Source organism: Mus caroli, unplaced genomic scaffold (genome assembly GCF_978045245.1).
Source record: "Mus caroli unplaced genomic scaffold, Mus_caroli_1 scaffold_7, whole genome shotgun sequence".
Classification (NCBI taxonomy): domain Eukaryota; kingdom Metazoa; phylum Chordata; class Mammalia; order Rodentia; family Muridae; genus Mus; species Mus caroli.
This window is the reverse complement of record NW_028227262.1, coordinates 18,286,412-18,298,724: the sequence shown is the minus strand read 5'-3', so window position 1 is coordinate 18,298,724 and position 12,313 is coordinate 18,286,412. Positions and strand designations below refer to the sequence as shown.

The 12,313-nt window shown below is 41.1% G+C and overlaps 1 pseudogene; it reads right to left on the bottom strand.

Annotated features, from left to right (window-relative positions):
* Positions 1-10,169: 10,169 nt before the first annotated feature.
* LOC110296663 (eukaryotic translation initiation factor 4H pseudogene) lies at positions 10,170-11,881 on the bottom strand (annotated as a pseudogene).
* Between the last annotated feature and the right edge of the window lie 432 nt (positions 11,882-12,313).

Sequence of the window (12,313 nt, the reverse complement as noted above, 5' to 3'; positions counted from 1 at the left end):
CCAAGGAGCTAAAGGGATCTGCAACCCTATTGTTGGAACAACATGATGTACTAACCAGAACCCCAGAGCTCTTGTCTCTAGCTGCATATGTATCGAAAGATGACCTAGAAGGCCATCAATGGAAAGAGAGGCCCATTGGACTTGCAAACTTTATATGCCCCAATATAGGGGAATGCCAGGGCCAAAAGAATGGGAATGGGTGGGTAGGGAAGTGGGGGGCGCTATGGGGGACTTTTGGGATAGCATTGGAAATGTAATTGAGGAAAATATGTAATAAAAATATTAAAAATTTAAAAATAAATAAATAAAAACAAAAAAACACATAAAAATAAATCTAAGAGAAAAAAGTTTAAAAAAAAGACACAGAACATCTTCTCCATTTCCAATGTTATATTGAATTCAATATTAATATAATATAAATATATAAATATACAAAATAAATATAAATAGCAAAAAAAAAAAAAAAGAGCACACATTAGCAGCTTGACAACACACCTAAAAGCACTAGAACAAAAGGAAGAAAATTCACCCAAGAGGAGTACATGGCAGTACCGGTAAAAAGGACACATGCTCCACTATGTTCATAGCAGCCCTATTTATAATAGCCAGAAGCTGGAAAAAAACCCAGATGTCCCTCAACAGAGGAATGGATACAGAAATTATGGTACATTTACACAATGGAGTACTATTCAGCTATTAAAAAGAATGAATTTATGAAATTCCTAGTCAAATGGATGGACCTGGAGGGCATCATCTTGAGTGAGGTAACACAATCACAAAGGAACTCACACAATATGTATTCACTGATAAGTGGATATTAGCCCAAAACTTAGGATACCCCAGATATAAGATACAATTTGCTAAACGCATGAAACTCAAGAAGAATGAAGACCAAAATGTGGACACTGTGCCCCTTCTTAGAATTGGGAACAAAACACCCATGGAAGGAGTTACAGAGACAAAGTTTGGAGCCATGAAGAAAGGATGGACCATCTAGAGACTGCCGTATCCAGGGATCCATCCTATAATCAGCTTCTAAACTCGGACACCATTGCATACACTAGCAAGATTTTGCTGAAAGGACCCAAATATAGCTGTCTCTTGTGAAACTATGCAGGGGCCTAGCAAACACAGGAGTGGATGCTCACAGTCAGCTATTGGATGTATCACAGGGCTCCCAATGGAGAAGCTAGAGAAAGTACCCAAGGAGCAAAAGGGATCTGCAACCCTATAGTTGGAACAACATGATGAACTAACCAGTACCCCAGAGCTCTTGTCTCTAGCAGCATATGTATCGAAAGATGGCCTAGTAGGCCATCAATGGAAAGAGAGGCCCATTGGACTTGCAAACTTTATATGCCCCAATATAGGGGAATGCCAGGGCCAAAAGAATGGGAATCGGTGGGTAGCGAAGTGGGGGTCGCTATGGGAGACTTTTGGGATAGCATTGGAAATGTAATTGAGGAAAATATGTAATAAAAAATATTAAAATTTTTTTTAAAAAAATTGTGTTCAGAAAAAAAACAAACAAAAAAAAAAATCAAGGAAATACAGGACACAATGAGAAGACCAAACCTATGGATAATAGGAGTTGATAAGAATGAAGATTTTCAACTTAAAGGACCAGCAAATATCTTCAACAAAATTATACAAGAAAACTTCCCAAACCTAAAGAAAGACATGACCATGATCATACAAGAAGCCTACAGAACTCCAAATAGACTGGACCAGAAAAGAAATTCCTCCCGACACATAATAATCAGAACAACAAATGCACTAAATAAAGATAGAATATTAAAAGCAGTAAGGGAGAAAAGTCAAGTAACATATAAAGTCAGGCCTATCAGAATTACACCAGACTTTTCACCAGAGACTATGAAAGCCAGAAGAGCCTGGACAGATGTTCTACAGACAGTAAGAGAACACAAATGCCAGCCCAGGCTACTATACCCGGCCAAACTCTCAATTACCATAGATGGAGAAACCAAAGTATTCCACAACAAAACCAAATTCACACATTATCTTTCCACAAATCCAGCCCTTCAAAGGATAATAACAGAAAAAAACCAATACAAGGACAGAAAGCACACCCTAGAAAGTAATTCCTCAACAAACCAAAAAGAACAGCCAAAAGAAAAGAATGCCAACTCTAACAACAAAAATAAAAGGAAGCAACAATTACTTTTCCTTAATATCTCTTAATATCAATGGACTCGATTCCACAATAAAAAGACATAGGCTAACAGACTGACTACACAAACAGGACCCAACATTCTGCTGCTTACAGGAAACCCATCTCAGAGAAAAAGACAGACACTACCTCAGAGTGAAAGGCTGGAAAACAATTTTCCAAGCAAATGCTCTGAAGAAACAAGCTGGAGTAACCATTCTAATATCGAATAAAATCGACTTCCAACCCAAAGATATCAAAAACGACAAGGAGGGACACTTCATACTCATCAAAGGTAAAATCATCCAAGAGGAACTTTCAATTCTGAATATCTATGCTCCAAATGAAAGGGCAGCCACATTCATTAAAGACACTTTAGTAAAGCTGAAAGCACACATTTCACCTCATACAATAATAGTGGGAGACTTCAAGACACCAGTTTCATCAATGGACAGATCATGGAAACAGAAACTAAACAGGGACACAGTGAAACTAACAGAAGTTATGAAACAAATGGACTTAACAGATATCTACAGAACATTTTATCCTAAAACAAAAGGATATACCTTCTTCTCAGCACCTTACTGGACCTTCTCCAAAATTGACCATATAATTGGTCACAAAACCTGCCTCGACAGATACAAAAATATTGAAATCATCCCATGCATCCTATCAGAAAACCATGGACTAAGGCTGATCTTTAATAACAACATAAATAATGGAAAGCCAACATTCACATGGAAACTGAACAACACTCTTCTCAATGATACCTTGGTCAAAGAAGGAATAAAGAAAGAAATTAAAGACGTTTTAGAGTTTAATGAAAATGAAGCCACAACATACCCAAACCTATGGGACACAATGAAAGCATTTCTAAGAGGGAAATTTATAGTTCTGAGTGGCTCCAAAAAGAAACTACAGAGAGCACACACTAGCAGCTTGACAACACATCTAAATGCTCTAGAAAAAAAGGAAGAAAATTCACCCAAGAGGAGTACATGGCAGGAAATAATCAAACTAAGGGGAGAAATCAACCAAGTGGAAACAAGAAGAACTATTCAAAGAATTAACCAAAGGAGGAGTTGGTTCTTTGAGAAAATCAACAAGATAGATAAACCCTTAGCTATACTCACTAGAGGGAACAGGGACAACATCCTAATTAACAAAATCAGAAGTGAAAAGGGAGACATAACAACAAATCCTGAAGAAATCCAAATCACCATCAGATCCTTCTACAAAAGGCTATACTCAACAAAACTGGAAAACCTGGATGAAATGGGGAAATTTCTAGACAGATACCAGGTACCAAAGGTAAATCAGGATCAAGTTAATGATCTAAATAGTCCCATATCCCCTAAAGAAATAGAAGCTGTCATTAATAGTCTCCCAGCCAATAAAAGCCTAGTAACAGATGGGATTAGTGCAGAGTTCTACCAGACATTCAAAGAAGATCTATTTCCAGTTCTGCACAAACTATTCAACAAAATAGAAGTAGAAGGAACTCTACCCAACTCATTCTAATAAGCCACAATTACTCTGATACCTTAAACCACAGAAAGATCCAGCAAAGATAGAGAACTTCAGACCAATTTCCCTTATGAATATAGATGCAAAAATAATCAATAAAATTCTCGCTAACCGAATCCAAGAACACATTAAAGCAATCATCCATCCTGACCAAGTAGATATTATTCCAGAGATGTAGGGATGGTTTAATATATGGAAATCCATCAACGTAATCCATTATATAAACAAACTCAAAAGACAAAAACCACATGATCATCTCCTTAGATTCAGAAAAAGCATTTGACAAGATTCAACAACCATTCATGATAAAAGTCTTAGAAAGATAAGGAAATCAAGGCCCATACTTAACAGGATAAAAGTAATCTGCAGCAAACCAGTAGCCAACATCAAAGTAAATGGTGAGAAGATTGAAGCAATCCCACTAAAGTCAGGGACTAGACCAGGCTGCCCACTTTCTCCATACCTATTCAACATAGTACTTGAAGTCCTAGCCAGAGCAATTCGACAACAAAAAGAGATCAAGGGGATATAAATTGGAAAAGATGAAGTTAAAATATCACTTTTTGCAGATGATATGATAGTTTATATAAGTGACCCTAAAAATTCCTCCAGAGAACTCCTAAACCTGATAAACACCTTCGGAGAAGTAGCTGGATATAAAATTAACTCAAACAAGTCAATGGCTTTCTCTACAGAAAGAATAAATAGGCTGAGAAAGAAATTAGGGAAACAACACCCTTCTCAATAGTCACAAATAATATAAAATATCTTGGCATAAATCTAACCAAGGAAGTTAAAGATCTGTATGATAAAAACATCAAGTCTCTGAAGAAAGAAATTATAGAAGATCTCAGAAGATGGAAAGAACTCCCATGCTCATGGATTGGCAGGATCAACATTGTAAAAATGGCTATCTTGCCAAAAGCAATCTACAGACTCAATGCAATCCCCATCAAAATTCCAACTCAATTCTTCAACGAATTAGAAAGAGCAATCTGCAAATTCATCTGGAATAACAAAAAACCTAGGATAGGCAAAACTCTTCTCAAGCATAAAAGAACCTCTGGTGGAATCATCATGCCTGGCCTAAAGCTTTACTACAGAGCAATTGTGATAAAAACTGCATGGTACTGGTATAGTGACAGACAAGTAGACCAATGGAATAAAATTGAAGACGCAGAAATGAACCCAAAAAACCTATGGTCACTTGATCTTTGACAAGGGAGCTAAAACCATCCAGTGGAAGAAAGACAGCATTTTCAACAAATGGTGCTGGCACAACTGGTTGTTAACATGTAGAAGAATGCGAATCGATCCATTCCTATCTCCTTGTACTAAGGTCAAATATAAGTGGATCAAGGAACTTCATATAAAACCAGAGAAACTGAAACTTATAGAGGAGAAAGTGGGGAAAAGCCTTGAAGATATGGGCACAGGGGGAAAATTCCTGAATAGAACAGCAATGGCTTGTGCTGTAAGATCGAGAATCGATAAATGGGACCTCATAAAATTGCAAAGCTTCTGCAAGGCAAAAGACAGTGTCAATAAGACAAAAAGACCACCAACAGATTGGGAAAGGATCTTTACCTATCCCAAATCGGATAGGGGACTAATATCCAATATATATAAAGAACTCAAGAAGGTGGACTCCGGAAAATCAAATAACCCCATTAAAAATGGGACTCAGAACTGAACAAGGAATTCTCACCTGAGGAATACCAAGTGGCAGAGAAGCACCTGAAAAAATGTTCAACATCCTTAATCATCAGGGAAATGCAAATCAAAACAATCCTGAGATTCCACCTAACACCAGTCAGAATGGCTAAGATGAAAAATTCAGGTGACAGCAGATGCTGGCGAGGATGTGGAGAAAGAGGAACACTCCTCCATTTTTGGTGGGATTCCAAGCTTGTACAACCACTCTGGAAATCAGTCGGGCGATTCCTCAGAAAATTGGACATAGTACTACCGGAGGATCCAGCAATACCTCTCCTGGGCATATATCCAGAAGATGTCCCAACCGGTAAGAAGGACACATGCTCCACTATGTTCATAGCAGCCTTATTTATAATAGCCAGAAGCTGGAAAGAACCCAGATGCCCTTCAACAGAGGAATGGATACAGAAAATGTGGTACATTTACACAATGGAGTACTACTCAGCTATTAAAAGGAATGAATTTATAAAATTCCTAGGCAAATGGTTGGACCTGGAGGGCATCATCCTAAGTGAGGTAACACAATCACAAAAGAACTCAAATTATATGTACTCACTGATAAGTGGAGATTAGCCCAGAAACTTAGTATACCTGAAATATAAGATACAATTTGCAAAAAAAAAAAAAAAAAAAAAACATGAAACTGAAGAAGAATGAAGACCAAAGTGTGGACACTTTGCCCCTTCTTAGAATTGGAAACAATCACCCATGGAAGGATTTACAGAGACAAAGTTTGGAGCTGAGACAAAAGGATGGACCATCTAGAGACTGCCATATCCAGGGATCCATCCCATAATTAGCCTCCAAATGATGACACCATTGCATACAATAGCAAGCGTTTGCTGAAAGGACCCTGGTATAGCTGTCTCTTGTGAGACTAGGCCGGGGCCTAGCAAACACATAAGTGGATGCTCACAGCTATTGGATGGATCACAAGTCCCCCAATTGAGGAGCTAGAGAAAGTATCCAAGGACCTAAAGAGATCTGCAACCCTGTATGTGCAACAACATTATAAACTAACCAGTACCCCAGAGCTCTTGACTCTAGCTGCATATGTATCAAAAGATGGCCTAGTCTGCCATCACTGGAAAGAGAGGCCCATTGGACATGCAAACTTTATATGCCCCAGTACAGGGTAATGCCAGGGCCAAAAAGTGGGAATGGGTGGGTAGGGAAGTAGGGGGGAGGGTATGAGGGACTTTTGGGATAGCATTGGAAATGTAATTGAGGAAAATACCTAATTAAAAAAAAAAGAATCCTGAGTCCTATGATTGTTCTGGAACTGCCTATTTCTCTACAAGGAAACTGAATAGTACAGATGTTATGGTAGTCTTCCAGAGGTAATCATGGATTCTTGCTTCAAATGATAACAATAGTCTTGCCCAACTCTGAGGGAACAGCTACATATCTGGCATCCATGTTAGAGCTTGTTTGTACACCTGTAATTTTAACATGAAGGAAGTCATGGAAGGAGGAGCTGTAACACAAAACCATCCTCCTCTGTAGAGTGAGTTTGGAGTGAGTCTGGGCTATGAAATACTGACATCACAAAAGCAAAACAAACTGATTTTTGAGCTCTGTAGATTAAGAAAGTGAATATTGATGGCATTTGTATTCTTCATTAGAAAAACCCTAAATACTATCATAATTAGGAAATATGAGAAGTGTAACAATTTAACAAGAAGTACAAATATATTAAAAGACAAAAGTCACTGAAATAACAAATATAGAATATCTAAATTGAATTAGGTTTATTAAAAAAAAGTTATTCCTAGTCAACTGCATGCCTACCCCCAAAGATATCTTCAGGCCCAGATCATCTCTTTATGGTCAAATCTATAAAAAAAAAAAAATTAAGATACAAATACTGCCAAATAATGAAACTTTCAAAAATACAGGAATGAATTTTTAAAATTTCAAATAAACATTTAAGACCAGTGTTTTCTCCATATCATAAACAGAAAAAAGGCAAGTCTTTTTTCTGTTAGGCACATTAACTTTAATCCTAGTACCCAAGAATGAGAAGTGAGCAGAGTTCTCCAAGTAAGAGGCCATTATGTCTTACACAATGAGTAACAAGCCAGCAAAGATGGCAATATACTTTAAAAAATAAAAATGGACAGATAGCTAGATGATAGATAGATAGGCGACACACAGACAGACAGTTAGATAGGAAAGTTTTCTTTAAAGGCAAACCAAATGGATCATATCCATAATTATAACACTTAAGAGACTAACAGAAGGTCTGACCAAATCTTGAGTCCAGCCCTGGCTATATGGTGAATTCCAGGACAGTAAAAGAAACAATATGAGACCCTATCTAAAAATATAAAACAAATTAAATGTGTAGAAGGCAAGGAGAGAAAGATACAGGTCAATGTGTTACAAATATAAACACAAACATCTTTTAGAAATATTACACAAAGAGACAGATATGGATAGGATGCCATGACTGGTATGTATGAGAATTCATGAACTTACAGCATCTTTGGTAGCTTGTTTATTGTCTTCTACAGCACTGCAGCCATAAAGTCATTGAAGAGCTTATGAGACCCAGTACTACAAAGAGAGCCTCTGTCTCTCTATGGCTTCAGGAGGAGATGAAGCCAGTGTCTTCAGTGAGGTGAAAACTCCTGATTTACTGTTGATCCAGTACATAGCCCAAACCCATGACCTAGTGATTGTTCCAGGTTAAATCCAGTGGCTCCCAAAAGAAAACATCCCCCCCAAAAAAAACCCACAAAGAAAACAAAAAGTGACAAGTGACAGTGTGGTTAGGACTTCACTGGCACAGGGTTGATGAAGTAGGCAGGCATCAGAGGACAGAGGGATGAGTGTGTCCAGAATGAATTAAATACATATGTGAACTTGTTTTTCATAAAATAAATAATAATTATATTTTTATAAACACATACACGTCAAGCAGGAAAGCTATATAAAGTGGAAAATGATAAAATAAAGCAATGTGATTATTCCACATGAAAAGCTCTTTTAAAAGTCAAAAATAAAGACTGCATTTATTTATTGCATAAACATAAATATTAAAAAGCTAATTTAAAGTTATGGCTATTGATCTAAGCAACAGAATTTAGTCCCCACTTGAATAAATGATTTGTCTATCCATGGGATTTCGTTAGGTTCACAATACCAGACATACACCTATTCTGTGTAGTGGGCTCAGTCCATCAGAAAATAATTGTTTGCCTCCATAGTAGTCAGAGCACTAGTTCACCTGTGGGCACAGCTTGCCTGGCAGGATATTTTTCAGGACATAAGGTTACAGCTGCATAAGAATGCTGGTGGCTTTTCTCTCCCCTTAGCCTATATGTCACCTTATGTGTCTATGCATGCTAGGCAGCAGCAAGGATACTTCAAAGTATGTTCCAATTTGATTTTATTATTTCATGCAATACCATCTTATAACATGTTTCTGGTAAGACAAATAAGCAATACATATATCCTGTGTAGTTTGGGGCTAGGGGAGTGTTGTGAGGTCTATTTTTAAAAATATATTTAATGCAAATCAAAACAACCCTGAGATTACACCTCACACCAGTCCGAATGGCTAAGATCAAAAATTCAGGTGACAGCAGATGCTGGCGAGGATGTGGAAAAAGAGGAACACTCCTCCATAGTGGGTGAGATTGCAAGCTTGTACAACCACTCTGGAAATCAGTCTGGCGATTCCTCAGAAAATTGGACATAGTACTACCCGAGGATCATGCAATACCTCTCCTGGGCATATATCCAGAAGATGTTCCAACTGGGAAGAAGGACACATGCTCCACTATGTTCGTAGCAGCCTTATTTATAATAGCCAGAAGCTGGAAGGCACCCAGATGTCCCTCAACAGAGGAATGGATACAGAAAATGTGGTACATTTACACAATGGAGTACTACTCAGCTATTAAAAAGAATGAATTTATGAAATTCCTAGGCAAATGGTTGGACCTGGAGGGCATCATCCTGAGTGAGGTAACCCAATCACCAAAGAACTCATACAATATGTACTCACTGATAAGTGGATTTTAGCCCAGAAACTTAGAATACTCAAGATACAAGATACACATGAAACTCAAGAAGAACAAAGACCAAATTGTGGAAACTTTGCCACTTCTTTTTTTTTTTTTTTTATGTAAGGTTCTCTTTTATTTAAAAGATCATTCACAAAATACCATATCCATAGACTCACTTTCTGTCATAGAACTGAATGTGTTAAGTGTTTGGAATTCCATTCTTACAGTCAGCTGGGCGCCCAGCAGTGTGATGGACGTGCCTGTTGTCTTTTCCGCACTGGAGATGGATTAGATCATCTGAAAGCATCAGCTTTGATTACAACCACGCAATGCATGTCTGTCTTAAGTTAGGTATTGGTGTTACATAAATGGTTCTTATCTCAGAAGCAGAGAAGATGGCAGGCGAGGAAAGGAGTGAGAGTTCTGTAAATTGCTGAGACCTTGTGACAAAGACAATCCCGAGCCAAGGGGTAGGCTGGCAGGAAGCTGCTGGCTACCAAGCAAGCTGCGCACCTCTCAGCCCCTTTCCCCAAGGCTCTAGTGGCTGACTGACCCCTACTGCTCCAACTGGAGCAGACGGAGACTGGGTGCCAATCCTTTTCCATTGTTCACACACAGTTGTTCAAGCCAAAAGCCAAACCTGGTTGATCCCCTTTCTCTCTCAAGTGAGTGCTCCACACTGTAGTGGGAGCAGGGGTCTGCCCCACAGAGGAAGCAGCACACCTAGAGGTTCCTAGACACCTAGGTACTGAGGGTCTCAACAGCTGGGTAACCGATCAGAGAAAGTGCCAGACTCTAGGCCTTGAGCTGTGGTGGCAAGCAGCCTCTTGGGCTAAGCGCCCTGGAGCAGACAGACACAAGGGAAAGAGCGCAGACTCAGTGCAAGCACAGCTGCCCGGTGCAGCTCCAGCACCACCCCTGCTTCCTACAGGCCTCAGCTGCAGGAAGCGGATTGAGCTGCAGCGGGTTGCACCCCCAAGTGGCCTCCATGGCCCTGGAAGAGCAGGGAATGAGCTTCCCACTTGGTCTTAAGAGCGAGCAGGAGCAAAGCCACGTGGCCACTGGCACCCAGGTTGCCACCAGTGCAGAGTGTCCAGATTCCCCTGCACCCATCTGGCCTCACTGTCTGACAGGAGCCTGCTATGGCTGATCAGGCTGCTGGGGCGGGTGATAGACCCCAAACACAGCAGCCTCTCAGGAGCAGCAGGCAGTTTTCTTGTTCGACCCCAAGGTGCACCAATTCTGCATGCTCATCCCAGCTGGATACCAACAAGTCACCACCAGCCACCTAGCTAGTGGCTCCAGCTCTTTCCCAGAAGCCACAGCAACACAGAACTCGACATGCAGGTTGGAGAGAAGCTCTGAGAAAAAGCAGAGGACAGCACGCCCTGAGCGTGGCCAGGGTGTGTAAAGGAAAGAAAGAAAGCAAAGGATGAAGCACCTCAGCCCACCTTCCACACGTGACCAACATCCACACCACATGGGAAGGGCAGGGAGAGGGCAGGAGTGAGAGGGGAGAGAAAGAAAACAGAAAGAAATCACAAAACAGGCACTGGATAGATATAGCAAAGCCAAGAATGTACTAGAAACCACTTGTTAACAGCTGACATGCACTCACAAGCTCTGTGTTTCCGCTGTAAGGAGGACAGTGCCAGGCGGGAATGGGGCCTGTAGGGCGACCAGCTGCCACCAGGCCGTGGTCTTGCTCCAGCTCCCCCACGCCCCATTCCCTCCCAACCTAAGCTCATTCTTGCTCCTTCTGAACCACTTCCTCTCTGGGCCTGGCTCCCCCGAAGATGGCTGAGTTGGGGTTGGCTACTTGATTGAGGGGCATTGCCACTGTCCGAGGTTTAAGCTGCAGCCGCGGTCTCTGTGCTTGTTCCTCTTCTGTGGGTTCTCTGAAGTCCATGTTGGAGCCACGCAGAGGAGGGCCATCTCGAAAGCGACTCCCCATTGGAGGTCCTGCTCGCCGGTCCCCAGGGCGACTGCCCCCCCTACCCCCTAAGAAGTCATCCCTGTAGCCTCTGTCATCAGGCCCGCCTTTCCTGAATCCAAAGCCACCTTTATCTTGTTTTCTGCCTTCTGCAATGTCCACACGAAGTGACCGGTCACCCAAGAGTGCACCGTCATAAGTCAGAGCCTCCTTCAGGGAATCCACCTCATCAAATTCTACATAGCAGAACCGTTTAAATTTGTCTGTGTCTTTGTCTCTGACTAGCCGCACACTCCGTATGCTGAGATCCTTAAAGATAGCATCTATGTCACCCTGAACTGTTTAAAAGGGAGATTTCCTACGTAAGCTGTGTAGGGGGGGGGGGGGCTCTGTGGGTAGCTCCTTCTGGCTTCGGGACCCATGGCCACCAGCACTGCCGCGGGACCCTCTACCGCCACCTAAGCTGCTGTAGGCCCGATCGTCATAGGTATCGAAGTCCTCCATTTGCCGTCTCCGCTCCTTGAGGAATCTGCCACTTCTTAGAATTGGGAACAAAACACGCATGGAAGTAGTTACAGTGACAAAGTTTGGAACTGAGATGAAAGGATGGACCATCTAGAGACTGCCATACGCAGGGATCCATCCCATAATCAGCCTCCAAATGCTGACACCATTGCATACACTAGCAAGATTTTGCTGAAAGGACCGAGATATAGCTGTCTCTTGTGAGGCTATGCCGGGGCCTAGCAAACACAGAAGTGGATGCTCACAGTCAGCTATTGGATGGATCACAGGGCTCCCAATGGAGGAGCTAGAGAAAGTACCCAAGGAGCTAAAGGAGTCTGCAAACCTATAGGTGGAACAACAATATGAACTAACCAGTACCCCCCAGAGCTCTTGTCTCTAGCTGCATATGTATCAGAAGATGGCCTAGTTGGCCATCATTGGAAA